Source organism: Silene latifolia, chromosome 4 (assembly GCF_048544455.1).
Source record: "Silene latifolia isolate original U9 population chromosome 4, ASM4854445v1, whole genome shotgun sequence".
Taxonomy (NCBI): domain Eukaryota; kingdom Viridiplantae; phylum Streptophyta; class Magnoliopsida; order Caryophyllales; family Caryophyllaceae; genus Silene; species Silene latifolia.
The window spans coordinates 31101428-31118052 of record NC_133529.1 but is presented as its reverse complement, the minus strand read 5'-3'; positions in this window follow the sequence as shown (position 1 = coordinate 31118052).

The following is a 16625-nucleotide window of genomic DNA, read 5'->3' as shown; positions in this document are numbered from 1 at the left end:
TAGGACGAAAAGAGTACGGTTTCACCACTTTCAGGTTCGTTTCTGCAATTCAGACAAAACAAACCAAAGTAGCCAATTCGGGGCTGTGGACATGGCCCACCTGCGGGTCCGGTTTGATCTGCGGACGCGCAGCGGTCTTTTGAAAGCCACGCTTGGCGGCGTAAAAAATGCTTTATACCGGATTGTTTTAGATCGGTCGGTTTCGTCTCGGTAAGGGTCTCGAAACGATTAGAGATGTTCGGAGTTGCCACCAAGTATTTGTGGGATGCTTGGAACCCGTTCGAAATCCACTTTATACCTCGGTCAAATGGAAGCACAAAGCAGCGTTTGACACAGGTACTAAAGATAAAGAAATCGTCCCTCTTTACCATCCTATCTCTAGAATGACTCTCGTACGCCCTGGATAAGGTCGTCCACTATCCAAAGTTTCTGAGTAAGAGGTGAAGGTACATATTGGGAAGCCCTTTAATCAGAAAGCCAATCCCGTCCGCGGTAGCGGCCTCTACTGATCGATCTTGGTTGGTTGAATGCAAAAGTTGATAAAACGGTTTAAATGCATGAATGCGCATCCAATAATTTAAACCTAACATATGAGAGCTTTCTAAGTCGGTTGATTTAATCCAAGTATCAAGTATAAGATGTCGAGTTGGATTTATGGTTGATTTGCATGCAAGACGGAAATTAAACATCCATTTACTGTATTAGGTTTATGGTGCATAACGTGATCCATTTGTCTTAGTGAAGCATTTTTCAAATATGATTTTGAATGAGCAAATAGTCATCTGATCCGTCCTATATCCGGGCTAACCGGAGTCGGGATCGTCCTAGACTAATGCTGGAAAGGGAACAGACCCTGCACCAGGCGGCCACATGAGGTGCGAAAATAAGAAAAAAGAGGCCTGTTTAGGCGCGGGTCAACCACCGGTTGTATGCCGTGTTCTGGCTTTTTGAAAAACGTTTATAAAACGTATTGAAAAATGGGTATTTGGCCCGATTTGGTTTGAAAGGGTCGTTTAGACCGCATTTGTTGATTTGAGGAACGAGACTCGAATAATCATCATTATTTTGATGATATTCGGTGTCGGGTTCGACTTTGGCAAACTTGACATGAATAGTTTTGAAAATAATTATGAACTAATTGTTTTAAGTTCATTTGAATGTAATTAGTCGATACTCATCATCGTACCCGGGTTAAAATCCGGCATGGTATATAGAATCAAGGATGACTTTGTGTTGGTGACTAATATACTTGTTTTGAAAATGTAAAGAAATGATGAAAGGCTTTAAAATACCTCCCAAAATATAATAAAAGGCTTCAAAATACCTTTTAAATGTTATTAACCAAATATTATCACCGAAATACGGATTTAACCGTCATGGTATGAGGAACCAAGGGTGAAAAATGTTTTATGGTTAAAACAAATGAAATAAAATAAAAATGGTTTGAAAATATTTGAAATGGTAAAAACCGATTACAAATATGAAAATGAATTAAAGGGGAAAGACGAGAACAAACACGGTTGAGTTCTGACCTGGGCACCCCATTGAGGCGCGAGCCTATTTGCACAATAAGGGGCTTCTGCCTCAGGCCAAAACACAGTTTTGGCTCGTTTATCCCATGTTTTGGATCATGTTATGCATGTTTTAGCATGTTGTAGTCATGAAACAAATGAAGACATGATAAAAGAAGGATTTTTACACCCTCATACTTACATGTTTGGTTATGGCGAGAAACCGACGTAAGTGTAACAACTCGTTTGGTCGGAAAAGACTCGGTTTAAAACCGTTTTGGTAAGTAAAAAGAGTGTTTTATTAAGTTTAGTGATGGTGTAGTGGTCGAAGTGGTCGGTCAAGTGATTTAATGCACGATGACGGTACCAAACAATGTGTAAGGCTTGTATTTACGATCGGTAGGTCGTAAATACGCGTCGGATTGTGACTTAATAAGTCGAGTCGAGAATTTTAAGGGAGAAAAGAGGGGGCGGACACTCGCGTAAGTTCTCAAATGGGGGCATTTGAGGGGTATTTATAGGAAAATGAGTGGTTGTGTGAGTTTTGAGCGACGTGGCCACCTGGGTTGCTCAAAAGGCGCGAGTAGAGCTGGCAAAAGCTGACTCGACCCGAGGAACCCGACCCGACCCGCCCGAAACCCGGGCCGATACAACCCGAAAATTGGGTGAACCGAAACCGAACTGACCCGACCCGAACCGACCCGATAACCGATAATAGCCTTATTTTCTCCAACCCGAACCCGACCCGACCCGTGACCCGATATTTTTTCAACCCGATAGATGACCCGATAATGAACTAGCTTAATAATGGTTTCAATAACACCAAACTGACATTCATCTTAATTATTTTCACTTAAAACTACAATTAGTACACCTACCTATTATTTAAACATAAAATTACCATCCAAAACGAAATTTATAAGATAAAATATATGCTGATAACCTGACCCGACACTGACCCGCTAATGAACCGACCCGAGTTGCCACCTATTGATGACCCGACCCGAAGACGACCTGACATGAACCGAACCGACCCGAACTCGTCACTGACCCGACATAACCCGAACCCGATATGACCCGACCCGCTTTGACCCGACCCATAACCGACCTGAGTGACCCGATTGCCACCTCTAGGCGCGAGCCACGTCGCGGGTCTTCGAGTTGTCTTGTCACTTTCACACAAGTGCAATCATGATTTGTTCTATCCTAGGTTTTGGATGAACATGTTTGGTACTTGACTATGTAAGATTCCGGGAAACCTTAACATAGAAGATTTGAAATGGTTTGTTTTTTGTGGTTGACTCGGTTTGACTCGTTGTTGGAGTCGGGATTTGAATTTTTGAGTCGGTTTTTGGTCCGGTGTCGGTTTTGACTCTAGTTAGTGTCATTGCGACCCCGTCGTCGTGCATTAAACATTCCAGGTACTTTTGAAAAGTTTTGAATTGTTTTATTTTCGAAATCGTTTTAAGTTTTCCGACGTAAAGTTGTACACAAACTGTCGATCAAACGCCGCGATTCCAAAACATGTTATAGTCCGATAATCATCGGGTGTTTGTTGGAGTCTCAGCAGATACTGGCTATCTACAGGAGCATATTGCAATACATAACGCTATAAAAATGCATAGAAATACGTGCAAAATAAGACTAAAAAGGCTATATAAAATGCACGTATCACGAACGGATATGGAAACACATGTGTTATGATGTGGTGGATTTGGCGCGGTATATGCGTGACATGATGTCTGGAAATGGGAATGTTGAATATGGTTGAGTCACATTACGAGTAATTTTGCATTAATTGACTGTTTCCTGGAGTCCGCATATTCGTGATTGATGTAATTACATGTGAAGATGTGAAATTTGACGTGATATAGATGTCTAATAATAATCGATTTATTGTAGATACCTGATATTTGTTGAATCCCCAACAAACACCCGATGATTATCGGACTACAACATGCTTAGGAAACGCTACGTTTGATCGACAGTTTATATAAACTACGTGTCGAAAAACTCAAAAATGATTTCGAAAATGAAAACATTTTCAAAACATTTCAAAAGTACCTGGAGTGTTTTATGCACGACGACGAGGTCGCAATGACACTAACTAGAGTCAAAACCGACACTGGTCCAAAAACCGACTCAAAATTCAAATCCCGCCTCCAACAACGAAACCGAATCAAACACAAAAAAACAAACATCACAATGCTTCCATGCTAAGTATACACGGTATACTTGATGGTCAAGTACAACAATCATGTCCTACAAAACCAAGGGTAGAACAAACCACAAATTTAAATGCCTGATAGTGACAAGATAACTTGAAGACCCGCGGACATGCTCGCGCCTCTTCAAGCAGTCCATGTGGCCACGTCGCCCAAAATGCACACAACCACATAATTCTCTATAAATACACCTCAAATGCCACCATTTAAAGGTACACGAGAGTCCGCCCCCTCTTTTCTCCCTTAAAATTCTAGACCTCGACTTCCTGAGTCAACAAACGACACGTATTTTCGACCTACCGATTAAAAATACGAGTCATACACATTATTTGGTACCGTCATCGTGCATTATATTACTTGACTTACCACTTCGACCAACTACAAAATCATTAAAGCAAAGCAACACTCCATACTTTACAAAAACGGTTTTAAATCGAGTTTTTCGACTCATGAGGTTTTACACTTTGTCGATTTCTCTTCGAGCAACGTAGCATTTAAGTATGAGGGTGTAATTAATCCTCTTCTTTCATGTTCTTTTTATCTGTTTTTATGGTTTTAACATGATAAAACATGCATAACATGATCCAAAATATGGATTGATTAGCCAAAACTGAGTTTTGACCTAAAGCAGAAGCCCCTAGTCACAACTAGGTGGCTCGCGCCACTTATGACACCCCAGGTTAGAACTCAAATTTGTTTGAATTCATCTTTTCCTCTATTTTCATTTCTTATTTGCAATCGGTTTTTACCGTTTCAAATCATTTTTATGATGAGCATTTTTAACTATGAATTATATCCACCCTTGGCTCTTCATGCCATGACGGTTTAATCCGTGACTCGGTGATAATATTTGGTTAATTACATTTTTAAAGGGTATTTTAAAGCCCTCTTTTCATTTGAATTGTTTACATTTGCAAAAAAAAAAATATATCAGTCATGCATGGATAATCATCCTTGGTTCTACATACCATGCCGGTTTAACCCGAGTACGATGATAAACTTCGGCTAATTACAAAGCAATGAACTTAACATAATTAGTTCATATCAAACACCTTTTTACTTTAATTACAAAGTAATGAACTTAATATAATTAGTTCATATCAAGCATTTTTACAACTTTTCTTACAAAACTATCCATGTCAAGCTTTTAAAATTGAACCCGACATCGAATATTATCAACACAATGATAATTATTCTGAGTCCCGTTCTTCATATTAGCACGAAGGCGGTCTTAACGACCTTTTCAACAAAAGCGGGTTTTAACACCCTTTTACAAATTATTTCACAAACAATTTCACAAACAATTTCATAAACACTTTTAACAACCATGAGACGCCTTTTTAATCCGTCGTCTGACCCGCGTCAAAACATGCTTTCTGTTTTCTACATTTCAAACCAGGACAGGCTCCCTTGCATCGCCTCATGGCTCGCGCCGCAATAGGCTGCCTGACACTGCTCCTGCTTCCTTTCCAGCCCTCGTCTAGGACGATCCCGACTTCGGTTAATCCAATACAGGACGGATCATATTGATAAGTTTACATTTTACACTTTGCAATCTAAAAAACCTCCCTTTTTTAAGACCAATGGATCATATTATGCACCATAAACCTAACTCGGTAAATGGATGTTTAATTTCTGTCTTGCATGCAAACCAACATTAAATCCAACTCGACATTAATTACTTGATATTTGGATAAACAACTGACATAGCAAATCTCACATGTTAGGTTGAAACTTGTGGATGCGCACATTTAACCCGTTTTATCAACTTCTACACTTAACCAACCACGATCTATCAGTAGAGGTCGCTACCGCGGGATTGGGTGTCCGATTAAAGGGCTTCCCAATACGTACCCTCACCTTATACTCAGAAACTTTGGATAGTGGACGACCTTATCCAGAATGAACGAGAGTCATTCTAGCGATATGATGCTAAAGAAGGACGATTCCTTATCTTTAGTACCTATGTCAAACACCGCTTTTTGCCTTGATTGACCTAGATATAAAGTGGATTCGAATGGTTTCCAGACATCCCATAATTTCTTGGTGGCGACTCCGAACATATCTGCATCGTTTCGAGACCTTCACCGAGACGAAACCGACCGATCTAAAGCGATCCGGTCGAAAGCATTTTTACGCCACCGAGAGTGGCTTTTCGACTGCTGTACATCCACAGATTGACTTGACGTGTACGTGGCCCATGTCCACAAATTGACGACTCCGGTGGGGAGGACTAGGACACTTGTGTCTTTACGATCCCTAGATGGTGAAATTCGAACGAGGTCTTGTTGAAGTACATTAATTGATGTCACGGTCATAAGTCGGGTTCCTTGTCCGGGCCCATAACCTAACCTTTATCGACCAATTGACTCGTCCCATCGGCGTGAGTTTTCTCATCCCCGCGTTTCAAATCCCAATTGCGTCAAGCATACCATTGATATTACACCATTTTGTTTCACCAAAAAGCTATCACTTCCCACGTGCACAAGGCTAGGGTACCAACCTTACACAGTTTGTTTGAATTGGGATCCCTCTCGAAAATCGGGGATTGATCGCTTAGTGTATAACCACCCTTATTAAGCCAAAACCCGTGTCAGCATTATGTATAATATAATGAACTGTGAGTGCTTATGTGCTATGTGATCATAAGTCCTTCCTTGTCATTTTCAAATTTTCAAAACACCTTTTTGCACCGTCATAATGGCCATTTCAAACCCCAGTCTTTCGCCGACCGTTGCAAACCTTTTTTATGTCATCGTAATGATGATTTCAAACCTGGTTTTTACAACCGTTTCGACAAAAACACCTTTTTCATGCCGTCATAATGACAATTTTGAAACAGGATTTTAAACCGTTTTGTGTCGACATAATGGACTTTTGCGCCGACATAAACGCCCTTTCAAAATCGAAAATGACACATCATTTTCGAGGACTTTCCAAATCCCGAGAACAACACACCGTCCTCGAGACCACGACAATTTAAAACTTTGCAAATCTCGATGTTCAAAACACACGATTTTGAATTTCAAGAAAGGTCTGTCTTCGGAAACAACACATCATTTTCAAAGCCGCCGTAACTTTAACTCAAACCGTCTTTTGAAAACAAACCTAAGACAACCTTTTTCAACTGGCCGACTCTTTGGACATCTCTACTCTTCGAAGACCTTACATAAAGCAACAAATGTATCTTTTTAAAAATTTCTATTTTTCGAAAATTCCAGTCCACTACTCCAAGTCCGCCTCGTGTCTACCTAATCAAAGCAAACGTACTTTTGGATCTTTACTTATGAGTCGTCTCATCTTGAGACTCGTTCAACGGCGTCACGCCATCACGTTGAACGCGGGTCAAAGCCTAGTTAACACCATCAATCGAGTTAGCACCGAGGCACCACACACGGTTGCCCTCATCTCGTTGAGTCCAAAGTATCTTTTCGTCCTTTGCGATGTCTGCATTTTGTCGTTAAATCGTTCTGGATTGAGATGTAATGTGAGTTGTTCTCTGCCTCAAAACCATGGCCCCATCTTCATCTTCGTCCAATAACAACAACGATGACAACGGAGATCTCACAACTGCTCAGCTAGCCAGCCTGCTCACAACCCTTAAGGTCACTATGGACCGTGTCGAGACCCGTATCGACACTCTTGGCCATTAACCGAAACTGGAAAAAGGCTTAAGCTCTTGGAAGAGCAACTCTTGGCCTGTGAAAACAACATTAACCTCGAGAACAATCGAAGGTTCGAGCCCGTCGGGATCAACTACCTGACAACTTCACCTTAACCGATGTGCCTAAATTCAAAAGAGGGGAGGACTCACTCAATCACATTTGGGCCTTCAAGGATTATATGTCCATCAAAGGGGTCAAACAGGAGCTCTTTACCCGGATCTTACCATCGTCCTTGGAACCGATTCCCCGTCAATGGTACTATTCCCTCGACTCAAAGAGTATCACCACTAGAGATGAAGACGTTGTTGAATTCACTAAGCAATACGCCGACAATGTCGAAATTCAAACCAATACCCGCACCCTTGAGGTCCTAACCCAAAATGACAAGAAGGAGTTTACCGAATTCCTAACCCTTTGGAGAAGGATGAGCACCCAGTTGGTCAGTTAACCATGCGAATCAACCTTGGTGGAGAAATTCATCAACAATCTCCGGCCGGTTTATGCCAACCTGCTAAGGTATAAGAACATCAAAACCTTCCAGGATCTGCAGATCCTCAGGACCTGTATCGAAGATGACCTATGCAAGGGCGTTCTGGCCAAGACTATGGGTAGAGGCTATCAGGGGTCTATATCAACTGGATCTCGTCTCTATAGTCAAGCAAAAACAATTGACGAGGTCAACTTCCTCGAGCAAACTGCAAAGAAATCCGAACGTCTCCAAAGGACATTCACCAACTTGGGATCGACCTATGCTAGTGCCCTAAAAAGGCTCATGGACCAAGGGAAACTTTAACCAATCAAGCCCACTCCGGACCCGCCTGAAGCAAGGAGAACCCGCTTTTGGAACCCTAACGCCTATTGCCAATATCACCAAGGCAAAGGCCATGACACATAAACTTGCTCCAAGCTGAAGCACGCCATTCAGTACAGGATCGAGAAGGGGGAACTATCTCTATCTCCGCTGGCAAAGCCAAACAACAAAACAAACCCTCTGGAAATTCACGCCATTTCAGATGACAAGCCAGCTCAGGATTGCTCGCATCTCATCATGCCTGTTAAGGACAAGATCAATGCCTTGGAAAAGGACAACCCATACGGGATGTTCTTGTTCAGCGCCGCGTCCATACTCCCCATGTTTCAACAAGTCAAGGAAGCCATAGCTAGTCTCTCGGAGAGGATCACCTGACTCGAGGATGCTTACCACTGGCTAATATTCAGCCCACCAATACCTGCACCACGTCCAAGGGTGGGTCCCTTAAACACCAAAAACTCCCAATTCCAAAAGGGACTACTTCCACGACCATTTTGGCATGCACCTCACAATATAAACCACAATAATCAACCTCACAATAATCACATTCACAAAAACTATCCACGGAAAAACTTCCCTCACAAAAACTATCCACCGAGTAATACCCCTTCAAGGTTCCCTCGCGACCTTGAAATCAACGGTATCTGGAGAGACGACGTGGACGACGTCTACATTATCTTGGGAAAGGGCAAGAAAACTAAAGAGATTGATCACCTTACTCGATCAGGACGCCTTTACCAGAACCTACCAACAACCAATGACCAAATCGTCCCAAACGTTGACATTCAACCTAGGATTCCTGAGAACTCAATTCTCAAGGAACTCCAGAAGGCCAAGGCCAATATATCCATCTGGAAACTAATCGCCACATCCTTCGAGCATCAACAAGCTTTGTTTTAAGTCTTGAGGAAGTTGACAGCGCCTTCCACCTCCTCACCCGAAGAAGTGGTAGCCCATATGACCAGGGATGTCCCTGACCTGAACAACCAGATCATTTTATCCGACGAGGATATCCCTCCCTTTGAAGCCAACAAACACTTGGCCCTATACATCACCGTGCAATGCTTGAAAAAGAACATACCTGTGGTCTTGGTAGATGACGGATCTGCAGTCAATGCTATTCCTCTCAAAACAGCTCATAAACTAGGGATCAAGGAAGCTGACCTAGTCCCAACCAATTAAGGGGTTCACGCCTATGATGACACTCGCTGTAAGGTCGCAAGTCTTATCACCCTGACCATCGCAACAAGACGCTTGGAGAGACAAGCCTGTTTCCAAGTAGTTGACATCGACGCATTATTCAACATGCTTTTAGGGCGTCCCTGGATCCATGCTGCCAAAGCTGTCACATCAACCCTTCACCGGAAAATTAGGGTCCCCTTCAACGGGAAAACAATCACAATTCCTGCATCCCCAATTAAGGCTGTCATGAAAAAGGGGATAGCCTTTCAAGTCATTGAAGAGGTCGATAACGAAATGTGGGGATTCTAAGCCGTGAATGCCCTAACCGATGAACCAGTACCTTTTGATTGTGATCCATTCTCAAACCTCAGGATCAATCGCATCTTGATGCACCATGGGTACTTCTCGGGCATGCCTCTTAACCCGTTAAAAAGCACCTTGCCTCCCCTAAAATAGGCCAACGTCCCCAACATCCCTTTCGGATTAGGCTACGAGCCGACCGATAAAGACATCCGGGAGATGGGTCTCCTCGTAAAGAAGTGAAAAAATCAAGGCGTTATCCTCTGCCCCTACCACTTGACCCTCAACGGCTATTTCGTCCTCGAGGGAGAGTCTGAACTTTACATTGGCTTTTCTAAGCCGATTTACCAACTTTACAATGACTTTCCTGAGCCAATTTACTACCCCATGACGAAGGTTAAGCACCCGGGCATGGAAGTCTTTCAAGACTGCTATTTCATCCCTAACAACACCAATGCTGCATTGGTCAAATCTGAATCGACCCCTTGCCTAGACGGTAAGCTGTGAGCCTCTTTTTCGGAGAGGACAACATCAAGCACCTCAACTACGAGGACATCATAAGCATTGCTCTCGAAGACAACCAGTTCGACCCTAATGCCTTAATCTCTGACGCTAACCCAGAGAAAGCTATCCAAGGTTGGAGGAATATTGTCAAGTGGACCGATCGTTAAGGCCACATTCTCAAGATCACCACTGGAGAAGGCCCCATGTCCATAGAAGGAAGTGAAGACGAGACCGAGTCTAAGTTTGAGTTTGATGACAAGTCCGAGTCAGAGTCTGTTTTAGGTCCTAACGCTCCCGACATCCCTAGCATAGTCTCTTTTCCACTGTTTTATCACAAGCTTGTGGTTGTCTCAGAGGCTGGGTCAACTAAAGTCACCCCCACTCCCGCAGAAGGTAGCAACCTGGAACTTGTTCCAGGGGCCACCTCCTCTACTGCGTCGCCTTTGACTTTCCATGATATGTCTGTCCTATCCGAGCTTTTCACTCATATCGACTTAATAAATGCTAAGTTTGCTTACGACTCGTCTCAATTTAACTGTAACGTAATTCTGAACGAATATGAGGAATTTGACTTGAGTGACTACCCACCTCACCTAGCTAAAGAACTTGACAAACGCGAACATAGAACACCTATCATTGAGGAGACCGAACCCATAAATGTAGGGACCAATAATGCACCTCAAGAACTTAGGATATAGACCACCCTTGACCCCTCGGAAAGATAGCAATTCATCAACGTCTTGCATGAATACAAGGACATATTTGCATGGCCCTACAAAGACACGCGCGTGATCGACAGAGATATTGCAGAGCACATGATACCCATTAAGCCTGGTGCTAAACCCGTGAATCAAAAGTTGCGCCGCATGCACCCTGAATGGGCCCTAAAAATCAAGGAAGAGGTAGACAAGCAATTCAAAGCCGGATTCATCAAAGTTTCCGAATACTCTGACTAGGTGACTATTATAGTCCCCGTACTCAAGAAAGATGGGAGAATTCGGGTTTGCGTCGACTTCGGAGACCCGAACTAGGCAAGTCCAAAGGCGAATTCCCTCTGCCGCAAATCGACATCTTAGTAGACAACACCACCGAGCACGCCCTATAATAATTCATGGATGGTTCTGCTGGGTACAACCAAATCAAAATGGCTGAAGAAGACATGCACAAAACTGCATTCACTACACAGTGGGGTACATATTGCTACACTGTCATGCCCTTCGGCCTAATCAACGTCGGAGCAACCTATCAAAGAACCGCCACCACTCTCCTACATGACATGATGCACAAGGAAGTGGAGGTATACATCGATGACACGATCGTCAAATAAAAAGAGCGAGACAGCCACATCAGCGCCCTTCAAAAATTCTTCGTTTGCCTTCGGAAATACAACATGAGACTAAATACTCAGAAGTGTGCATTCAGGGTCACCTCCGGAAAACTCTTGGGACACAACGTCGGCAAAAGGGGCATCGAAATCGATCCCACCAAAATCAAAGCTCTTCAACAAATGCCTCGTCCTAAGAACGAGAAGGAGATTTGGGGATTTCTCGGTCAAGTCCAATACATCAGCCGCTTCATAGCCAAACTCACTATGATTTGCAAACCTATCTTCAAGAAGTTCCGCGCCATCGATCACACCGATTGGGACGACGATTGCCAAAAAGCCTTCGACGGGATAAAATAAATCATATCCAAACCTCCTGTCTTTATGCCATCTCAGCATTGAATTTCCACATCCCTATATCTGACAATCACCGACGCGGCCATGGGAGCAATGCTAGCACAAACAGTCGACGGCGAACGAGCCATCTACTACATCAGCAAAAAAGTTCATCAAATATAAGACCAATTACACCTAACTGGAAAAGACATGTCTCGCCTTGGTTTGGTCAACAAAGAAGCTACGACATTACATGCTCAGATACACGGTTCACATCTACTCCAAGATGCACCCCGTCAAATACATTTTCGAAAAGCCCGTACCAAACGGATGGTTGTCCAGGTGGACACTTATGCTATCTGAATTTGACCTCAAATTCGTACCCCTCAAGTTTATCAAGAGAAGGGCAGTCGCCGATTTCCTAGCAAAAAATCCTTTCAACGAGGATCCAACGACCGACACATGGTCACTCCCTGACAAATACATCCTTTGGGCCGACACCGACGCATGGGACCTATACTTTGACGGTGCATCAAACCTTAGAGGCTTCAGGGTAGGAATCCTTCTAATATCACCAGAAGGAGGAGACGTTCCGATCTCAGTCAAACTAGACTTCGCCGTCACCAACAATGCCGCTGAGTGCGAAGCATGCCTCATCGGCCTACAAGCAGCCATAACACTTGGCATCAAGAGGTTAAGAGTCCACGACGATTCCTCACTCATCATCAGTCAAGTGTTCGGATCATGGAAAATCCGAAGTGACAACTTAGAACCATACCAAGCAAAAATTAACCAGGAGGCCGAATTCTTCAACCAAATCAACTACTTTCACTTGCCACGAGAAGAAAACCAATTTGCCAATACCCTAGCAAAACTTGCCATGCTCGTCAAACCTGACGACATGACAGCCATGCCTTGTGTGTCGAGAGAAGGAGTGAGTCAGCTCACATCTGCGCCATCATCAACGACGAGGAAAACCATGTCGAACCTTGGTACCAAGCCATCCTCAACTACAAAACCATAAACGAATTCCCTCCTAACTCTAATATAAGAGGACAAAGAGTCGTTCATTTACTTGCATCACAATTCGTGATAAACCAAGGGCAACTATACAAAAGAACACCCCAGGAGATCCTTCTCCTTTGCATTGACCACAATAAAGCCAAGAAAGTCATGGAAGAGGTCCACGATGGAGAATGTGGCCCTCATATGAGTGCAATGATGGTAGTCCGAAAAATCATGCGGTTAGGCTACTACTGAACCACCATGGAAGTCGATTGCAGAAACTACGTCAAATATTACCACAATTGCCAAATCTTCGCCAACATACAACACATACCACCATCCCTTTTATACACCGTGACATCACCCTGGCCTTTCTCGACCTGGGGCACCGACATCATCGGCAAGGTGAATCGGATAGGCACCAAAGGACATTGCTTTGTCCTCGTCGCAATCAACTACTTCACAAAATGGGTCGAAGCACAATTCTATGCAGTCTTGACCGCCAAACTGTTGGAGTATGTGTCCTCAACAATAGTGCGATCACATTATTGAAACTCATGATAAGAATACGTAAAGGGATGATTCATTTATATATGTCAACTGATCAACATTAATCGGTAATGATTGGCTGACTAGAGTTTGACATTACTGTCATTTGACGGTGGTGATAAGTTGATCCCTTAAGGTCACACCTAAAGGACGATTCCCTTAATAGATAAATTAATTAATTGTATATTGATACAGATTAATTAATTCCTTAAAATTGAACAATTTACATATGTGAGTAAGAATATATATCTTATTGTAATTCGATTAAATAAGATTCATTTTAGTAATTAAAATGTTATATTACTAAAACTTTGTCTATGAAACAATTAAATTAAGAGTGATTGGTTAATTATAATTACAATACATTGTAGATTATATTAACTTGGCCCATTTTATACCCTTGTGATTATGAATTACTAGCCAATTGTTATATGTAATTAAATATATATATATATATATATATATATATATATATATATATATATATATATATATAATGATATTTAATTTTTAAATATGCATTAATATGATTAATAACATACTACATGTTACATGTTACACATTGTATGACAAAATGACAATTGACAAAAATAAAATGAATTCCATATTATATGGGGGCACCGGTTTTATGGGTGTTTAGGGTTTAATGGTTAATTGTTTTTAGTTGTTAAGAAACACAATGATTACCATCTAAGCCTAGACCACACCCTAACTCATTTTGGTAAGAACAATTGCAAAAGTAGAAGGGCATGCATTGGCTCCTTTGCCTACTCCCTCCCACCGGTTTCTCCACCCCCAAATAAGAATAAGAATTGTTCTTATTCTTATTATTCATTCTTACCTTTTGTTTTAGACACACCTCCTCTCTTCTTTCTAAAATTAGTTTTAGACATACATTTGTTCAAAGATCTAATATTTATTTAGATTACTAAAGTAGTAATAACAAATAATATTAGATTAATTTTAAGGTTTCTAATAATCATATCTAGTCAATATATTATTAGATTTAAGGGATAGTTTTGGTGCAATCAAGAGGAGAATCTCTACTTTGGGATTTTTGGAAGATCATCAATAACCTTGTAGCTCAAGAACAAGTGGAGGAAGGAGTCCTAACTTGTGCCCTAATTCCAATCTCTACAATGTAAGGAACATTGTTCTTACTCTTCTCTTTATTTTATGTTATGCATTATTGCATGCACTAGATCCTTATCTAAATCAATGAATAATTTAGATCTATAATTAAATGAGTTTAATTAGAGGGTTAAGAATTCTTTCAAGTGGTATCAGAGCATAGGATGTTACATGCATAATCGATTTATAGTTTTTTCGAGTTATAGTAACTTAAATAAAACTAAAAATTTGTGATTTATTAGATAATGTCACGAAATCATTTTTCATGTTGTATATTCTGGTCCTAAAATTTATTTAGGTCATTTTGATGATTTATGGTATTTTATTGCTCATTTTAATGATTATTAGTGATTTTATTACATTTTAATGAGTAAAATGGTATTTAAAATGCTAAAAATAGTTAGACTTAGTTTCTAACCTTGAAACATTTATATTACCTCACATGTATATTTTACCTATTATATGTAAAATTTCGTATAAATTTCATTTTTTTTGCATGATTTATGATTTTTATATGATAAAAATGGAATAAATGGAGGTAACATGGTTAAAAATATTTAAACTTCGAAACAGGCCATAAAATTTTAATACATTGTCACATGCACATTTTACTCACTGTGTGTAAAATTTGAGATGAACACGATTCATTTTGCATGATTTATGAATTTTTAGTGTAAAGATGACATAAATAGTGACTATTTTAGCAAAAATAGCTAAAACGAATTACACGGCATGAGAAAATTATTTTAAGTTGAATTTATATCCCACATATCAGATCTAAAGTTGGAACATTTATTAGATTAATTTTCATATGCTTTAGATGTTTTATTTGATAAAATAGATAAATCGCAACTATATTTTTCTCGAAATAAATTCGAAAATTTTAACCTTGATTTTTGATATTATGAGTGTCATGGAAATATTCCATAATGTTCAAAAATTTAAAATTCAAAATTCAAAATTATTGTAATTTAATTTGGATTTATTTCATAAAATTTATGATTTTAAGGTCAATTATGAGCATAAATGTTAAATCAAGTTTAATTATTGTCAAAAATTGAGTGATATCTAATTTTTAAGTCCTAAAAGGTTAGGGTAATTAACTTGGACAAAAATTTGATTTTAGTATTATTTTACAATTTTAATAAGTTAAAGATCGCGAATATCCATAAAACCGGATTATATCTACGATATAAGTTTAAATAGGGCGATTTGGCACATATTTTGGCATGTTAGTTACATATTATAATGCTGCATTTTTATTTGATGAATGTCATATTTCATTTATATAATTTTGAATTATGTAATTTTATCATAGTTTGGCCTTAGTTTTAATCGATATTACCTGTAATGTAAAGGGAATATCGGGCTGGTTGTAATTAATTGTGATCTCGCATCACCGTTTTGTTATTTAATAGAATTAATTTTCATTACATATGTGTAATAGGATTTGCTATGTATTTTATTATTTAAATATTTGTAATTCTGGCGGTTCCAAAAGACGGTGCCATTCGGAAAGGAGTTCCGATCAAGACGGTGTTTATCCTTGTGAGGCGTGTCACATGAAGATTCAAGGGACCAAAGGAGCTGGTTTTCGAATTTGTAATAGAATATAAGATTTTCTATTTTAGGAAAGGCCATACTAGGAAATTTACTTTTCTTTATTTGCTTGCTTTATATGTTTGCATGCATTGCTAAATCGCCATAACTTCACATATTTTATCGTCTTATCGACTATTGTCAATTATAATTATCAAGTATTCATCGACTTAGTTCACTTAAAGATGATAGATAATAAATCGACAAGACCTCTCACATATTTAAAAATTGAGATTAGCCTTACCAAATAATAGGCTCACGTATCCCTTTGACATTTGGGGTAGATTCGGTTTCCGGGGGTACTTTCATTTTTCATTGGGTAAGTGGGGTAATAAAACGTTATTACACGCGAAATTTGGTTGGACTCAACGAGATATAAAGACTAGTCTTATGTTCCGGGGCTAGAGATGAAATTTATGAAATTCATCGACCGAGAGTTCTATAGTAGAATCAATTAAAGAGTTAATTCACCAAATTTGCATA